This window comes from Dasypus novemcinctus, chromosome 17 (assembly GCF_030445035.2).
Source record: "Dasypus novemcinctus isolate mDasNov1 chromosome 17, mDasNov1.1.hap2, whole genome shotgun sequence".
Lineage (NCBI taxonomy): Eukaryota > Metazoa > Chordata > Mammalia > Cingulata > Dasypodidae > Dasypus > Dasypus novemcinctus.
In genome coordinates, this window is record NC_080689.1 from 72,973,098 (window position 1) to 72,989,009 (window position 15,912).

Genomic DNA, 15,912 nt, shown 5'->3' on the forward strand with positions numbered 1-15,912 from the left:
TGGTTGAAAGGTCTTCTTTCCCTAGTGAATACTGTTTCTTAACCAGGGGACAGAATAATTAATTCATTGAAATTGAAGTCGAAACTGCCATCTAGACATTTTGTCTTCTTATTTCACTGAACTAACAGGCAAATAAGGGGTAACTGTGCTAACTGGGGTGATTGATCCTAATTACCAAGGAGAAATTGGGTTGTTCTTCTATAGTGGAGACAAGGAGAATTATGCCTGGAACTAGGGAGTCTTTCTGAAGTGCCTCTTAGTATTTTCACCTTGAATAATAAAAATTAATGGAAGCATAGGCACCCAGTAAGACATATCCATTACGGTCCAAAATCTCAGGAATAAAGATCTGGCTCACCCATACCAGGTAAAGGACTATACTGAGTGAGAGCCTTGCTGGAGGCAAAATCAACACAGAATGGGCAGTAGATATGAGGACTAGAGGATAGCACTTGTGCATATATGTATATATGTTAACTAGTTTTCCTCTTCTTTTCCACTGTTATAAGAATAAGGATTGATGATAGTGGTTAATTTTACCATTTCCTCTTTAGGGGACAGATTATCCAGGTGGACTTTTGACAAAAGAAGAACTCACAGATGGATATGCTAAGTGATGGAATTTTGTGTTTCCCATTTTTTGAGGAAAGAGGGTGAGTGTTTTTCATTATGCAAAGGATAGTTAAAACTTGAGAAGAGAATCCATCACACCCTTACCATTTTTGTTGTATTAAAATTTAATTATAGCTGGAAGGGTGTATGTAGATGCTGAGTAGGTGAAGGTTGACATATGGAATAATTTTCTGCTTTCCCTCATCCTTTTATTCACCATTACTTACCTTTCTCTGTAATTATATGGTTGAGGAGGCTGTGTATTAGATTTCCAAACTCCATTTCCAGCTAGTTTTTTAAAGTTATGCCCGTACATGAATTTGGGGGGAAATCAGAAGGCAAGAAGAAGGGAGAACTATTATTACAACACACTTTCTCTCTCCTCTTGCAGCATTTCTGGAAGTGGATGCGTCTATTCAAAGACCACGGTTTCAGCAGCAGTCTCCCACTGTCATGGTTCAAGCACTGACCCATATGGTCTCTCCTTGGCAGTAGTCTCTGAATCACACCCTTGACTTTGGTAAGTTCACCTCCTCCTTTTTTTTCAGTTCCTTAAAACTCATGTATTTTTTTGGGAATTTTTTCTTTATTAGAAAACTGGGTTTACAGAACAATCATGCATACAATACAGGATTCCCATAGACCAGCCCACCACTAACACTTTGCATTGTTGTGGAACATTTGTTAAAATTGATGATAGCACATGCTTATAATTGCATTATTAATTAACATCCATCATTTATCTTAAAGTTCACTATTTGAATCATGTGGTTCCATGGATTTTTCAAAATTTTGTTCTGTTACCATATACACAATCTACCATTCCCCCTGTCAAACCTATTCAGATATATATTTCAGTGCTGTTAATTGCATTCACAATGTTGTGTTTCCATCACCACCATCTATTACCAAAACGTTTTCATCCTCCCAAATAGGAACCCTGTACATTTTAAGTCTTCAAAGCCCCCTGTGGTTCACTAGACCAATTAGATAAGTCACTTTTGAGCCAGACCAAGTAATTGCTTTCTATCCCACTGTAATGATGATGAATTCTATTCCAGGCAGTGGCTATGCTGTTTGCTTGGGTCCCAGAGAGAGAATATGTAAAAGAGAACTTACTAGGGAACCCTCAATGCATAACCTTTGTTGTTATAAGCCTCTGAGATCTGGGCGTTATTTGTTACCTCAACATGATTCTCCCTGCAGTTGATTGGTTCTCTGATTATAGGGCAAAATCATATTGAATCTGTTTCTCTGCCTGCAAAATAAGGAAGCCAGGGAAAGAAAAGATAAGAAAGAAAAGAAAAGAAAAGACCTTAGTGATAACTAAGGTCATTTTGAATTCTAAAAATATTTGTTCTTTGATAAGATTAATAAAGGCAGTGAGGGTCATACATTTTTTAATCAAGAACAAACAGAATTAAGCTCATTAATAAACTGTGAGACTCAAATAACAGCAAAGTAAGGTCCACTTTTCCCAAACCATGTTACTTAGAACTTTAGCCTAACCAAATAATTATGGGGAATCCTGTATATATGGTATCTTTCTTTAAAATAAGCTTAGTGTATATTATTACATTAAAGGGCCTGAGCATTCATGCAGGAAACCTGTACAACGAATTTCACCTAACATACGTTAAAAATATTACTGTGGAAATCACTTTTAAAATAACTTCATAATGATGGCCTAGGTAGCAGTAATTTGGGTTTATTCAATACACTTCTCTTGTACCTTCATCATAATCCTTTGAGGAATTGCTCCTCCTCCACGTTGTCACAGAAGTGGATATATAAGCCAGAACACTGCATCCCTCTGGTTCAGAGAGGAACACAAGACCTCAGTGCAGCCAATCAGAGGCTTCACCGTGATTAGTATTTTCAAGGAGCCTGGGATCTAGGCAAGCCTCAACAGACACGTCATAGACTTCCCAGGGATGTAAGTCAAAATTTTCCATTTTGCTACTAGCTTAAGTTGGGTTTCAGACAGTTGCTACTGAAAGAATCCAGACTGGAATAGTTTGGAAAATTATTCTTCAGCGTAATGGTTGAGGATAAAATAGTAAAATTTTTAATGTATAGAACAGCCATCCCTTTTCTCTGAAAGGGGAAGTGGTCTACTATGGGATCTAAAGCTGGGAGTGACATACTTATTATGAAAAGACGTACTACAGGACAATTATTTTTTAAAAGATTAATTGGAAAGAGATGATAGAAACAGATAAAAGTGGTCAAAATATGCCAAGGAAAATTAATTACCTTAAGGCCTGCTTCATTTACTCATTCATATTAGAAATATTAATGAAAGGAAGGATCATCAGCTATTTATGGATAAGAGTGTGCTGGGAACTTGATAAATAGTTGCAGAAAAAGTCAGGAAGATGCACAAAACTGCACCCATTTTGGAGATTGTGAAACTAACTCTAAAGACATTAAATATAGAATACGGTAACACTGGAATTCAAAGGTCCTCATAGGAGCTATCCAATACAATGGCTATTTTTTAAAAAAATCTTTGGAGATAAGATAACTGATAGAGAATTTCTAGGTATTAGTTTTCTATCCCTGCCATAAGAGATATCAAAATTAGCTGCTTAAAACAACACACAGTTATTATCTTAGAGCTTTATAGGACAGACATCCAGTGGCCTTAGGTGGTTTCTCAGCTTAGAGTTTCACAAAGCTGAAATCGAAGGTCTGAAATTCTTTCTGGAGGCTACAGGGAACAAATAGTTTCTAGACTCTTGGAGGTTGTTGGCAGAATTCATTTCCCTGTGGTTGTAGGATTGAAGTTTCTATTTCCTTGCAGGCTGTTAGCCAGGGGTTGTTTTCAGTTTGTAGAGGCCACCCTCACTCCCTGGCTTGTAGCCCCTACAAAGCCAGCAAAGCCACTCAAGTCACTCTCAGGTTGTCAATCTCTCTATTCTTCTCCTTTTGCCTTGTCTCTCTGGCTTCAGCTGGGAAGGGTTCTTCACTTTTAGGGATTTATGTGATTAGATTGGGCTCACCCAGATAATTCAGAATAATCACCCCTTCTCAAAATCTGTAACCTTAACCACATCTGCAAAGTCTCTTATTCCATGTAATATAAGATAGTTGTCAGGGATTGGTGCTTGGAAATCTTTGAGGGGTAATTATTCTGTGCACCACACTCTACCTAAATGGTTCATTATGCAAAAGGAAGGAATTTTATACATGTAGCTCCTACAACACTATGTTCACTTGCAAAGATAAAAACATATACAAAGTTACACAATCACACTATACACACACAATTACCTGGGCATACAAATGTTAATATATATATGAAAATAGGCAAGTTAGAGTTAATAGAATGGGGAGAGGGGAAAAAAAAGGAATTACAAAACAAGTTATTTTCTTTTCTTTTAATTAAAATTAGTACCTAAAACAATAAAAGTGAAGATTGCTTTGAATAATATTGATTTTTTGGACATGAGAAGATACCTGGTGTTAGATTTGTATAGAAAATCTAGACAATGCTAGGAGAAATCCGGGGGTACTACTCATGGGTAACAAATATCACGGCAGTGTCTGACATATTCAGGAGATCCTTTAAAAATGAAATTGCTACGGAAAACTCTTTAGAAATTTCTGGAGTTGACAGAGTGAATGAGGGTCCCGGTTTGTACAGACTTGACATTTGAATGTGTAGACACTATGGATACTTTTACTTAAAGATGCCAGCACTGATTCTAATTAACTTAGATGCCATACTATTGAAGATTTAATTGTAACTTAATTACAAACAGTTTTCCCCATTTGAACATAGTACCATACTCCGAGCAATACTGTTTTAGCTTGTTATTTATGCTGCCGTTAATATTTAATATGAGTGGGGGAAGGGAAAAATGATTTGTTCTTCCAACAGCTGTCCATGTTTATATCATTGACATGAAGGACAGCACTTAAATGAAGAAAATTGAAAAGAGGCAGAACCACAAGCATTCTCAAAATAAAGGATATAAAGTTAAAAAAAAGTTCACTTGATTTAAAATGACAGCTTTTCAACATCCGGTGATAGCCACTCTTTACACAAGGATGTTTAGACTGTGATCAGAGAAAAATAAAAAATACTAAATGTGGGTGTCCCCATAGGGTAGGTGGGGGTGGGGTTCCCTTTCATTAAAAATCTAAGACTTAGTAAATTCCTTAGAGGCAGAGAACAAAATTCTCACCTGCTACTTGCCTGCTGTTGACTTAAATGCGTTATCTGAGAAATTTCTTATCACTTTCTGATTGACAGAAAACACATTGGTGCATCTTGAAGAAGGATTGAGGGAGGCCAAAGGCCTGAGGAATAAGGAATGGTTTTAATGCTTTCATTTATTTATTTTTATTAAACAACTGTTTGACAAATGCCTTTTCTTTTTTTTTAAAGATTTATTTTATTTATTTCTCGCCCCTTTCCCCCCATCTGCTTTCTGTCCATTCGCTGTGTGTTCTTCTGTGTCTTCTTGCATTATCAGGCCACACTGGGAATCTGCACCTCTTTTTTGTTGAGTCATTTTGCTGTGTCAGCTCTCTGTGTGTGCGGCGCCACTCCTGGGCGGGCTGCGCTTTTTTCATGCAGGGCAGCTCTCCTTGTGGGAGGCATACCTTGTGTGTGGTGCTCTACTACCCCAGGTGCCGCTGCATGGCAGGGCACTCCTTGTGTGCAGCAGCTCTGCATGTGGGCCAGCTTCCCACATGGGTCAGGAGGCTCTGGGGATTGAACCCTGGACCCTCCATATGGTAAACAGAAGCTCTATCAATTGAGCCACATCAGCTCCCCAAACAATTGTCTTTTCAATGTCTCTCAATAATATCTGATAGTTTTGAAAGTCACTACAAAACTGAAATAAAGGAAATTTCATTTTGATACAATATAATATTTTCTACCCGTTTATCAGTCTGCTGAAAAATAAAAGCTATAAATTTCACCCAAATTTAAAATAATGCACAGAGCTATAAATGATACTCAGAATTTTAAAGAGACAATTTTTTCCATAATCCTTTGGTCTGTATTTTTTAGCTTAACCTCTCCATCTTGATGGGAGAGAAATAAAAATACAGTTAGAGAAATGTCAGTCCTTGAGTGATTGTTCTACCTCACCTAAATGGGACTACTTTATTTTTTTTACAAATTCTGGGGCCATTTAAATTGAGGTGTCCTCTGCCTCTGGGAAGATACTATTAGCACAAACATGGGGTATCCCTGTTTTTACTGACTTTCCTCGCTGGCTAAACTAAGCCCCCACATCCTTTTAAGGTCCTCAATGCCTCTCTAAATCTTACCCTTTCATTCTAGCCAAAGGTCTACAGCGTTTCTGTCTACTCCAGTAAACGGTATGTTCTTTTTCACCCGGTTCATCTTTTGACGCAAATCCTTTGACTCCCTGTGTTCACTTCCTGACGCACACCAGGTACCTCCTTCAGCGGGTCTCCCTTTTCTATAGGCAGCATTTTAAGGAAACGCTTGGTGGGAGGTGCAGGGGCTGTCACTGTCCTTGGTCCTGAATCTTCGTTGCCTGCCAAGGGAGGTTTTACTTGAGCCTTAATCTATGGGCTTCTGTCCACTCTCTCCAAGAAATGTTTAAATTGGTAGAGTGGCGGGGACAAGAAGAAAGAAAGGCAGGAAGTTATCGGAAAAGGCACAGAGAAAGTAAGGGGCAGAGGTAATGCTCTCGAACCACACTGGCCAGAAAGACGCTTCGGATTTGACATACTTTTCCAACAATTGCAGGTGCGGACGACTCGGGAACCGGGGAGGGGGGTGCGGGAGGAGGAAACAGAACTGGCAGAACCAGCGGAGGAGGAGAGTGAAAACAGTGCGCGCACCAAGCGAGGGGAAGCCCTGCGCGTGGCGGCCAGAAGGCACACCCCGACGCTGCCGGGCGGGCGCAGACCAGCCGGCAGCCTGCGGAGCGCCAGCCTCGGTGAATCCCGTCCAACGGCTCAGCTTTCTTTGTTGTTATTTTCTTTCTTGATGACGCAGAAGGGGGGATGTGCAGAACAAAATAACTATCCTTAGGTTCCACACTTTATGTAGCTGTGCACCTCTCTCGGCTCCAGCACTTCTGCAACAGTTGCACCGCGTCGCCGTCCAGCTCCAGCCGGCGGGGGGCAGGACACACATTCCCTGCCCTCGCCTGTTCAGTTCCCCGACCCGGGGACAAGCTCCGGACCCGAAACACTGCCGGTGTCTCAAAGTGCCTGAGTGCCTAGGAGGAATTAGGGGCTCAAAAAAATTCTTTGACTTAGTAGAGGAGTCGCAGTGCCTCCCACAGACACGGCAGGCAACAAAGGCTTCCTTGATAAAAGAGCATTTGTTGGAACACTTCCCCTCTTCTAAGGACCGCTCCTAGGTGCTTTCAGAGCTCAGCGCCCCCCCTCCGCGCACCAGCTCCCACCAGCCTGCTTCGCGCGACGTCCGTCCCCGCCTCCCTGCCCCCGGCCGGGCTCTTCCCGCCGCCCCTGGACTCACCCTTCCTTCCCACCCGCGACCCGGCAGCCTCCCTCGCTGGCCAGGCCGCTCCCCTCACGCTGTGCCCCCCGCCCGCCTGGCGGTGCAGGGCCCTGGGTCCGGGGTCCCCGCCCGTGGTTGCGACGCGGTGGCCACGGCCTGGGCACCTGCGCCCCCCCCCCCGGGGCCCCTCCCCGCGCCCCCTCCCCGCCGTGCCCTCCCCCCACCTGCGGCGCCAGACCGGCCGCGCCTCCCCGGCTCCGCCCAGCCCCGCGCGCGCCCCCGGCCGCGCGCGCCCGCCGCGCCCTCCTCCCCGCTCCCGCCCGGAGCCTGGCTCCGACCGCGGAGGCGCGGCGGCCGCGGGGGCGCGCGAGCGCCGGAGCGGCCGCGCCTGCGCACTGGCCGCCTCCCCTAGCGGCGATCCGGGCCGCTGCCGCTCGCGCTGGGGCTGGACGCGGGGCGGGCGGGGGGCGGGGGGAGCGGCTGCGCCTCCAGCCGCGAGTGAGGCGGAGACCCCGGCGGGCGGGCGGGCGGAGCAGGCGGCAGCGCACCTCGGCCAGCGGCGGCTGCAGCGGCTGCTGCGCTCGTCCCCGCCGCCGCCTCTTCCAGGGCTTCTGGGATAACCCCTCCAGCGGCTGGGAACGGGCGAGGAAGAGGAGGCGGCTGCAAACTCCCACCGACCCACGGAGGTGAGCCCCGGGCAGAGCATCCTCCATCCTTGCCTGCCTCTCTCCCTCTCCGCCTCCCTCCCGTGCTCTCCATCCTCCCCTCCCTCCCGGCTCCCCAGCCCTCCCACCCTCATCCTTCCCAACATCCCTCTCTCCTCTCCCTTCCTTTCTCCCTTCCAGCCTTTCTTTCATCCCTTTCTTCCTCTTTCCCAGCCCCACTTCCTTCCCAGCCTTCCTTTCTTCCCTGCCTTTCTTCCAGCCGCTCGCCCTAGAGCACATCTTTGCCTCCCCTTTCTTCCAGTCTCCATCTCTTTTCCCCTCTGCTCTTCACCCCTTCCCCGGTGGAACCCCCTCTCGCCTGCTACAACTGTCCGAATTCAGGGGCTTCAGGAAAATCGGGCACACGTACTGAGAGACAGACTCTCGCACAGCGGATGCCCTCCAGGTCCTAAATTATTAGGACCAAGGGCCAAGTTGGACAGAGTACTGGGACCTGGAAAGAGAAGAGGTTTGAGGAAGAGTCTATGGATTTGTGCTGTACTGGGGTGGGGGTGGGGAGGGTTGTCCCTTGGGCGTGCTGCCGACAGCCCCCCACCCCACACACCCCTCTTCAGCAGTTTCTTTTTTTCCACCTGGGAATTACATATTCCCAGTGCGTTCTCACTCATTTAAAATCCAGCTTTCCCTGCTTTGATTGTCACCCTGAGGAGCCACAAGGAGGGAGAAGAGAGGAAGGGAGCAAGAGAGAAAGAAGGGAGGGGAGGGCAGGGTGGTGGCGGTGAACGCGTGTATTCTTTTCTCCTAGGCCTCTTGGGATTGATATTTTCGAACCAACTGCCTAATATTTGGTTTGGAATTGAACCCGTGCGCCCTTGGTCCTGTCACCCACTATTTCAAAAACTACTCCTTCTAAACTTTAATGCACGTGCAGCAGGGTATGTTTTATGGAATGTTTTGGTTGGCAGACACAACACCAAGGTAGATTGCTTTGGAGTAACAGGCATCAGAAGGGGGGAAGAGATACACTTTTTTTTCATCATGGATTAACTTCTAAAGGAGGGTAATGATTAGACCATGTTTGGAGAAATGAGGTTAAACTGCTCAGGCATGTATATATGCCATTTTGATTGCACTAGCTGCATTATCGTCTTTAGGAGATGCCCTACCTGCTAGACCACTTTATAGGAAGCATGAAGATGTTTGAAGAGAAACATATTGTGCGATTACTGGTTTATGGTTTACCCCAAAGGAAAAGTTATATTAATCTGGGGCTATTAATAACAATGTAAAAAATCAGTTGGTTTTGAAGCACTTATTTTCACATTCTGCTATAATTTACTTTGCCTTTTTCATTTTACACTCTATATGCATTAATAGTAATTTGGCGATTTTGGTTTTTGCAAGCTTTGCTGCTTGAAAGTTTATTTATACATGATGGGACAGACATGCCTGAAAATATTTATTATATTAATTTCCAAAAGTCCAACACAATAAAAGTATAAATCAGAAGTAGACTACTTAGAAGCCTGCTTTTTGCCATTTGTTTCCCTTAAAAATAACATAAAAAAAAAACAACCCTTAATATCGAGAAAGTAGCTGTGTTTTGTGTTTAAGGAGTGTGTGGAGGGACTGAAATTAATGGCACATTCAGTGAAGCTGCTAGTAAAAAGCTATGCTATGCAGCAACTTATTGATTTTTTTCCCTTTCATTTAAATTATTCTGTGACTGTAGTGTAGTATGCACTTTTTCATTTTATGAGAATGTAAAATAGGAGCTGAGATGAACAGACTTGCCTTCCAAAGTGATTGAGTGCCGATTTGATGAAGAGCTGATAGTTAATCATCTGAATCAGTTTTTGGGAAGTGTGTAATATTAGGAATGATGTCCCCTGCCCCCAACTCCCCGTGGTACGAATGCAATTCCATTAATGGATTGGCTGAATCTTAAGCCATGTGGCAGAAACTCGGTTAAATTATTAGTGTTACCAAAATCCTGATGCAGAATTGCCCTCAACCCTGTCTGTATTTGAATGGTTGTATTACTTACTATGAACTTGAAGGTTTATTTTGTTTGTTTGCTTGTTTGCCTCCTTTCCTGGAATGCCTTGAAGCCAGTGAAAGACTTTGATAGTAATTATAGATGAGTATAAGGAATTAATATTGTGCTAATTTACTTTCAAATCACTTTTCTGCTTCCAACATCTCTAAGGTTTTCTGGGATGGGGTGGAGCCAAGTGTAGGGTGGGGACAACCTCTTCAGTGAGTCCTGCTCTTTCTTTCTTGTTGTTTTGCACAGAGCACTGAGTGATATATGACCCTGCCCCAGTTTTAAATACTAGACATGCTGTGGAAGGAAAGGTGTCATTCATTTGTCTTTTTTGTTTGCAAACATTGATCCACTTAGTGAAAACAAAATATACAAGGTTATTAAGGACTAGAGACTAAAATAACACTTTGTTTATAGTAATATTTTAAGATGGACCTAAGTAAAATTAATGAAACATGAACTAGAAGAGGAACTAATGTCTTAAAAAAGCAGCCTGCCTCTCTGACCGTAATCCAGTTTACAAGGAAAGAGCAACCTCTTCTGGAGACTCCCATTTTCAGAGACTTCTGCCTTTAGCTGAAGGGACCTTTAAGAATGTATGCAATGGATGAGGACCCAACAGACATCTCCCCAAAGCCTGTAGGGAACGTGTGGGAAACATTCTCTGTGTCCCCTTCCCTCAGAGCTCTTAAACCAGTCTAGCTCTATGCTAAGTGATATGAGGTATTCGACATAAAGAAGTAAAAGACACTCTTCGACCTTAGCTTTCAGTCTGGTTGAAGAGAACAGGCACTTACATCACAGTGTCTTGTTTCAGAGGCGGAGAACAAGGCCTTTGGGATGAGCTTTAGAATTGAGTGCAGGATCTGCTGCTGCCTAGGAGTGTTGTGCATTGTTCCCGAGTGCACTCTGAGACTCTGTTTCCTCATCTCTAAAATGGGGATAACGGTAGCCTCTGGATTGTGGGATTATTTTAAGGGTGAAACGTGTTCAGCACAGTACTTGTCATAAACAAAGCAGGCATTGAGTGAGCGTTATTGCTATACGTAGGAGAAATGGTTTAAAAGAACCCAAGAAAGTATACGATTATGCACTGGAAAGAAGGAAGTGCAAGTAAGACTTCGAGAAGTTCAGACGATGTCTGTGTGCCAGTGGAAATATTACATTTAGGAGTAGAACTGCATCTGGGAGAGAGACCCATTGGGAGGATTTCACGCAGGGTGGACATCGCTGATGGAACAAAAACAGAGAGGGAAGAAGCTTCGAGTTTGGGGGAAACATGAGGGAGACTGCTTCCTAGAATATGTGTTACACTGGTGAATGTATAAAAAGGGGTTAAGCAAATGAAATCAGAGTAATTATACTATCACTTGGGATGAGGCAACTTATTATAGTGTAGGATCCATTTTATCACAGATGTTTCAGTTACCCTGGGGAGCTGGAGCTTGTTTTGTTGTTCTTTATCTTGTGGAAAGCCCATCCCGAGACTCAGAATCCAAGGTCTTTATCACAGTAAGGACCAGAGTATTCTTTTTAATCTCTTTTCTCTAAACTTCAAGGCAAAGTGCAGATTTAACCTTGGCTAAACAACAAAGTTTAAATATGATTATCACTACTCTTTCTTGGTTTGCCTTTACTCACAAATATTGCAAAAGTTTATCTTGGAGAATAATAACCAGAAATATTTTATTTTGATATATATGAAACTGCTGCTTGTTAGGCTAATTTTAATTTCCAAGGTCTTTATTTGCTACTTCTTTGTTGCCTTTTCCTAATTACCATACTACCTTTTTGAGTTTCAAAAGTTATTAATGATTATTATGCTTGTTCAGATGTTTTGCCGGGAGAATATGATGTGATGATGACAGAGGATCTGTTTGAGAACATGCAGTGAGCAAGTTAAATATATGCTCAGCGTGGTTTGAAAAATGCTCAGTGCCTTTGTCTCTTGATAAACCTTTATTTGTTTTTGGTTTGGGCTCATAAAATATTTTGAAACATTCAACCATGAAATATTTATCCCAGGAGCAAAGTAGTATGAATTGAATTATTTTATCAAAACTGAATTTCCAGAAAATTTTACCTGCAAGTCTGAAATGTCGTTATTTATAATGCTCATGTTTAATGCATTTTAAATATGTAAACGTATCTTTATTGCTTTTTTCAAATAGTTAAATGCTTTTCTTACATTTAATTTTTGTAGCTCTGACAACACACAAAATTGGTCTTGTGAGTGTTATCTTAAACTATGTTATTTGTAATCGTGAATATATTTCCAAAAGAGACATAAAGCAATAGTCTGACATTATTGTGCTTGATTTTATAGGACTCTCCCTATTGGAGGGACATCCATTTCCTTTAGGTTAAGGCCCCATCTATGTATAAAACAATTAGATCATTATTTTTCAGGACAAAATTCATTGATAGGAGTGAAATAACCAATTTTTAAGTCTGTTTCTCATAAGTTTAAGGTGGTGACCAAACAGAGAGGTGGAAATAAGCATGAGGCAGAGTGAATTAAATTTGTTTAATCTAATGGGCTGAAAATTTATGACTGCTTCTTCAATGAGGGATTTTTCAGTATTTTTCAGGTTGATTCAATCCATATTTTAGTTGTTTTAAAGCATGTTTTTATGTAAATTGCATTTAGTAGAACTAGATCATGAAAAAAATACATATATATAAAACCTGATCTTAATTTTTCAATATCTTGCTATTTTCAGTCTCTTGTATTTTGTTTGTTTGACGTTTTATTGGGAGCCAAGTAGCATCAGGTTTGAGTGAGTTACTTGATTGCATGGAGCTACAAGATTAAACAATTTCCTAACTTCATGGAATGAGTGGGCATTTTATCTTCCTTCATTGATTTCATACTCCTTCATAAAATGAGTGGACGTGCCACAGGGGAATGGAGTAAAATAAATAATTTAGTTTTCTAAGATTCCAAGGGCCACAGAACAAAACTAGAAAGTTAATGGGAAGCTTATGAGGTGTTCCCATGGTATAAATTGAACTTGCATTGCTCTTTACATATCGGCAATAAGTTCAAGGTCTTTTTTTTAATGGTCCCTTGACATTTCAGAAATAAAGCCATTAACTATTGATGAAGATGTATCAGTTTGCTTTTCTGCAGCCCACCCTGAAACCACAGTTACTCCAGAAATGCCTGAGGATCTGATGTTCCCATCTGATTTTAATTGAGGACAGGCTAGAGTTTGGTGAAAATTCAGTCTTACTATTTTATCTTAAATTTATAGGGCCCGAAGCAGTTGTTAAATATCATTAATCCATCTTTCAGTAAGGAGGTAGAAATGTCCTATAACCATCTCAGAAGGAGCTAATTGTCCTTAATTATTTCTAGGAAAGAGTATTCCACAATTCTTGAGAGTTTACTGCTCCTCTTCATTCTCTTTCTTCAGGCATGGATACCTGCTAGAGTAATTTCACTAAAAAAGCTTTTTTTTTTAAATGTGCAGAACTGGATTGAACCAGTGTATATAGAAACTCTTTTTTTTTTTTTTTTTTGAAAAAATAAGCCTGCATCTAAGTTCATCCCTATATTCACTTGTGGTTTCCATGAATATTTTTTTTAACCATAAAACTAGCATGAATTAGTTCATTCAACAGATTTTTAAAAAATACCTACTGTGCGCTGAGCTTTGGGCTTGGGGTTGTAGTTTTATAAGAACATAGAACCAGGAATCAGGATCCTGGGTTCTTCCTCCAGCTTTTTAGCCGTCTAATTAATTGTACAACTCAAGAAATCTCAAACTCTCTAAGCCTTCTTTCTTTTATCTTTATTACAAGTGACTAGGACTCAATGATATACAGTATCTTCTAGCTATAAAATTCTATACATCTGCAGGTGAACTTCCCCAAACATTTCAAAATTCAGTGACTCATTTCTCCTTTGTCTTATTTGTTTGCTTCTTTTGAAAAAAAAAAAAACTATTGCTGCCTGAGAAAAACTTTCACTTTCAATGGCATGTGCTTTCTTTTTACTAAGAAAACTGCAAATTTAGCATTAAGGAATGTCTGGGCCCAGAATCTAAGAACACTGCCCGTTCTTACCTCTCAATCATGCCCTCTTTTCTGCTCCTTCCTTACCTGGAGGTACAAATCCATTGCTACCTTTGTTTTTAGTCTAGTACCAATGTCTTTGGAAGAGCATATGGCATGTATGCGTTCAGATTGAGGTAATATTTATTTAAGAAGCTGTATATTATATGGGATTGATATTTCTTCCTCAGGCATAGTAACCTTTTGCTCATCCTCTAAGCCTGATCCCATAGGACAGGGTGGTGCCTAGCCTTCTTACCAATCCCGCCAAAAATTCCTACTTAAAAGATTTTTAAATCAAATATGTTAAAGTGTTCTTTAGGTACATTAAAATGCACCCAAATAAGTGGACAGTGTATTGACAAATATACCTCTATAACCACCACTGCAGTGATAATATAGAGTAGTTCCATTACCCTAAAGAGCCCGTTTGTGCCTGATCTGCTTTCTGTCACTATCCCTGCTTTTTCCTGTTCTAGAATTTGATATAGTTTGAATTATATAATGTTCACTAATTGTTTTTGGTTTTCCTTTCTCATTGAGAATAATTCTTTTGAGATTCATCCGTGATTTTGAATACATAAATTTCCAGAAGACAACATAGGAAAAAATCTTTGTGATTTGGAGTTAGGAAGCTTTTTATTTGTTAAGGCTCCTAAAATTATAAAGTTAAAGAAATAATTTAAAAGTCATCAAAATTAAAAACTTCCACTCTTTGAAAGACACAGTCTTAATTATAACTATGGCTCTCTCTCTCTCTCTCTCTCTCTCTATTTCTATCTCTATCTCTATACCTATATTTGCATATTTGACAAAGGAATTTTTCTGGGAATTTTTCATCTTATTGATAAGTCAGATGATCCAACTGAAAAAATGAACCCAATATCTAAAGAGTTGTTTCATGCAAGAAGATATATAAATGGCTAATGATTACATGAAAAATTACTCAACAGTATTGTTCATGAAGATAATTAAATCTAAAACCACAGTATGATATCACTACACAAACACTAGAGTGGCTAAAAATTAAAAAAGACTGACAATACCAAGTTTTAGAGAGGATGTGTAACACAGGCTATGGAACACTCATCCATTGCTTTTGAGAATATAAAATGGCAGACACACGTTGGGAAAAGACTGTCAGTGTCTCTTAATGTTAAAAAGACTGTTACCATATGATTCAACAATTCAACTTCATTTGTACTTTTGAAAACATATGTACAAAGCCTTGAAAATTAAGTGCAGCTTTACTTATAATAGCTTCAAACTGGAAACAACCCAAATGTCCATCAAATTCCCTTTTTAAAGTTACTCCTTTGAAAAAGAAAACAAAGTTGCTGATATTATTTCTAAAGGGGTGCTGTTTAAAATTAATATATGCTGTCTGGCAGAGGAGGAAAGGAGTACGTTCAAGAAGATTTATGAAAGTAACAAGAAATCGCTGGGATGGCTGGGCTCCAGAGACAAGACCTGGGGTGAGCTTCCGCTTCTCTGCCCTTCTCTTGGCTCTGCCCAGTCTGTTATTGACCACATCCTTAGCCAGTAGTAGGATGGCTGCTGCACTTCTGAGCAGTCGGACATGCAGCAGTAGGGTCTCTTTGCGAAAAAATGAGGCAACATTTGCCAAAGTCCTTCTGCACACTTCCCTCCTAACTCATTGGCCAGCTGTGATCACATGGCCACACCAATCCAATCACCACCAGGGGGGATGGGAATTCCATCCATGATAGGTGGGAATTCCTCGGGCTTCACCTGCTGGGGAAATGAAGTGGACTATGCGGTCAACTTTCCCAGAAGCACCTGGCTGTGTGCGTGGGGTGCTGGGGGATTGCAGGCCAGAATGACAGCTCTGTTAGAAAGGAAGCTGGCAATGGGTGTTGGGTAGGCAAGCAGCAGTGTTCCTTCTAATTTGATTTAGAGGCTGCCACAGTGTTCTCAGGCTTAAGAGAAACAACTCTCAGAAGGCTAAGATTGCAGTCACAGCCTCATATTGTGGGTCTGTGGGCAGAAACAGGTACAAGGGGCATCCTAGGACCAGAGGAAGGAAGACATTGAGCTTCTAGCAG

At 41.4% G+C, this 15,912-nt stretch overlaps 1 protein-coding gene across 12 annotated transcripts in view; it reads left to right on the forward strand.

Annotated features, from left to right (window-relative positions):
• The first annotated feature begins 7,439 nt into the window (after positions 1 to 7,439).
• CTNNA2 (catenin alpha 2) overlaps positions 7,440 to 15,912 on the forward strand; it is a 1,156,618-nt gene continuing 1,148,145 nt past the window's right edge. For 2 of the 12 annotated variants that reach the window (XM_058278989.1, XM_058278993.1), the window contains exon 1: positions 7,578 to 7,761. The gene's annotated coding sequence lies outside the window, so the exon portion shown is untranslated. Of the gene's footprint in view, positions 7,762 to 15,912 lie in introns of all 12 variants that reach the window. The other 10 variants (XM_058278991.2, XM_058278987.1, XM_058278990.1 and 7 more) reach the window with 10 other exon arrangements.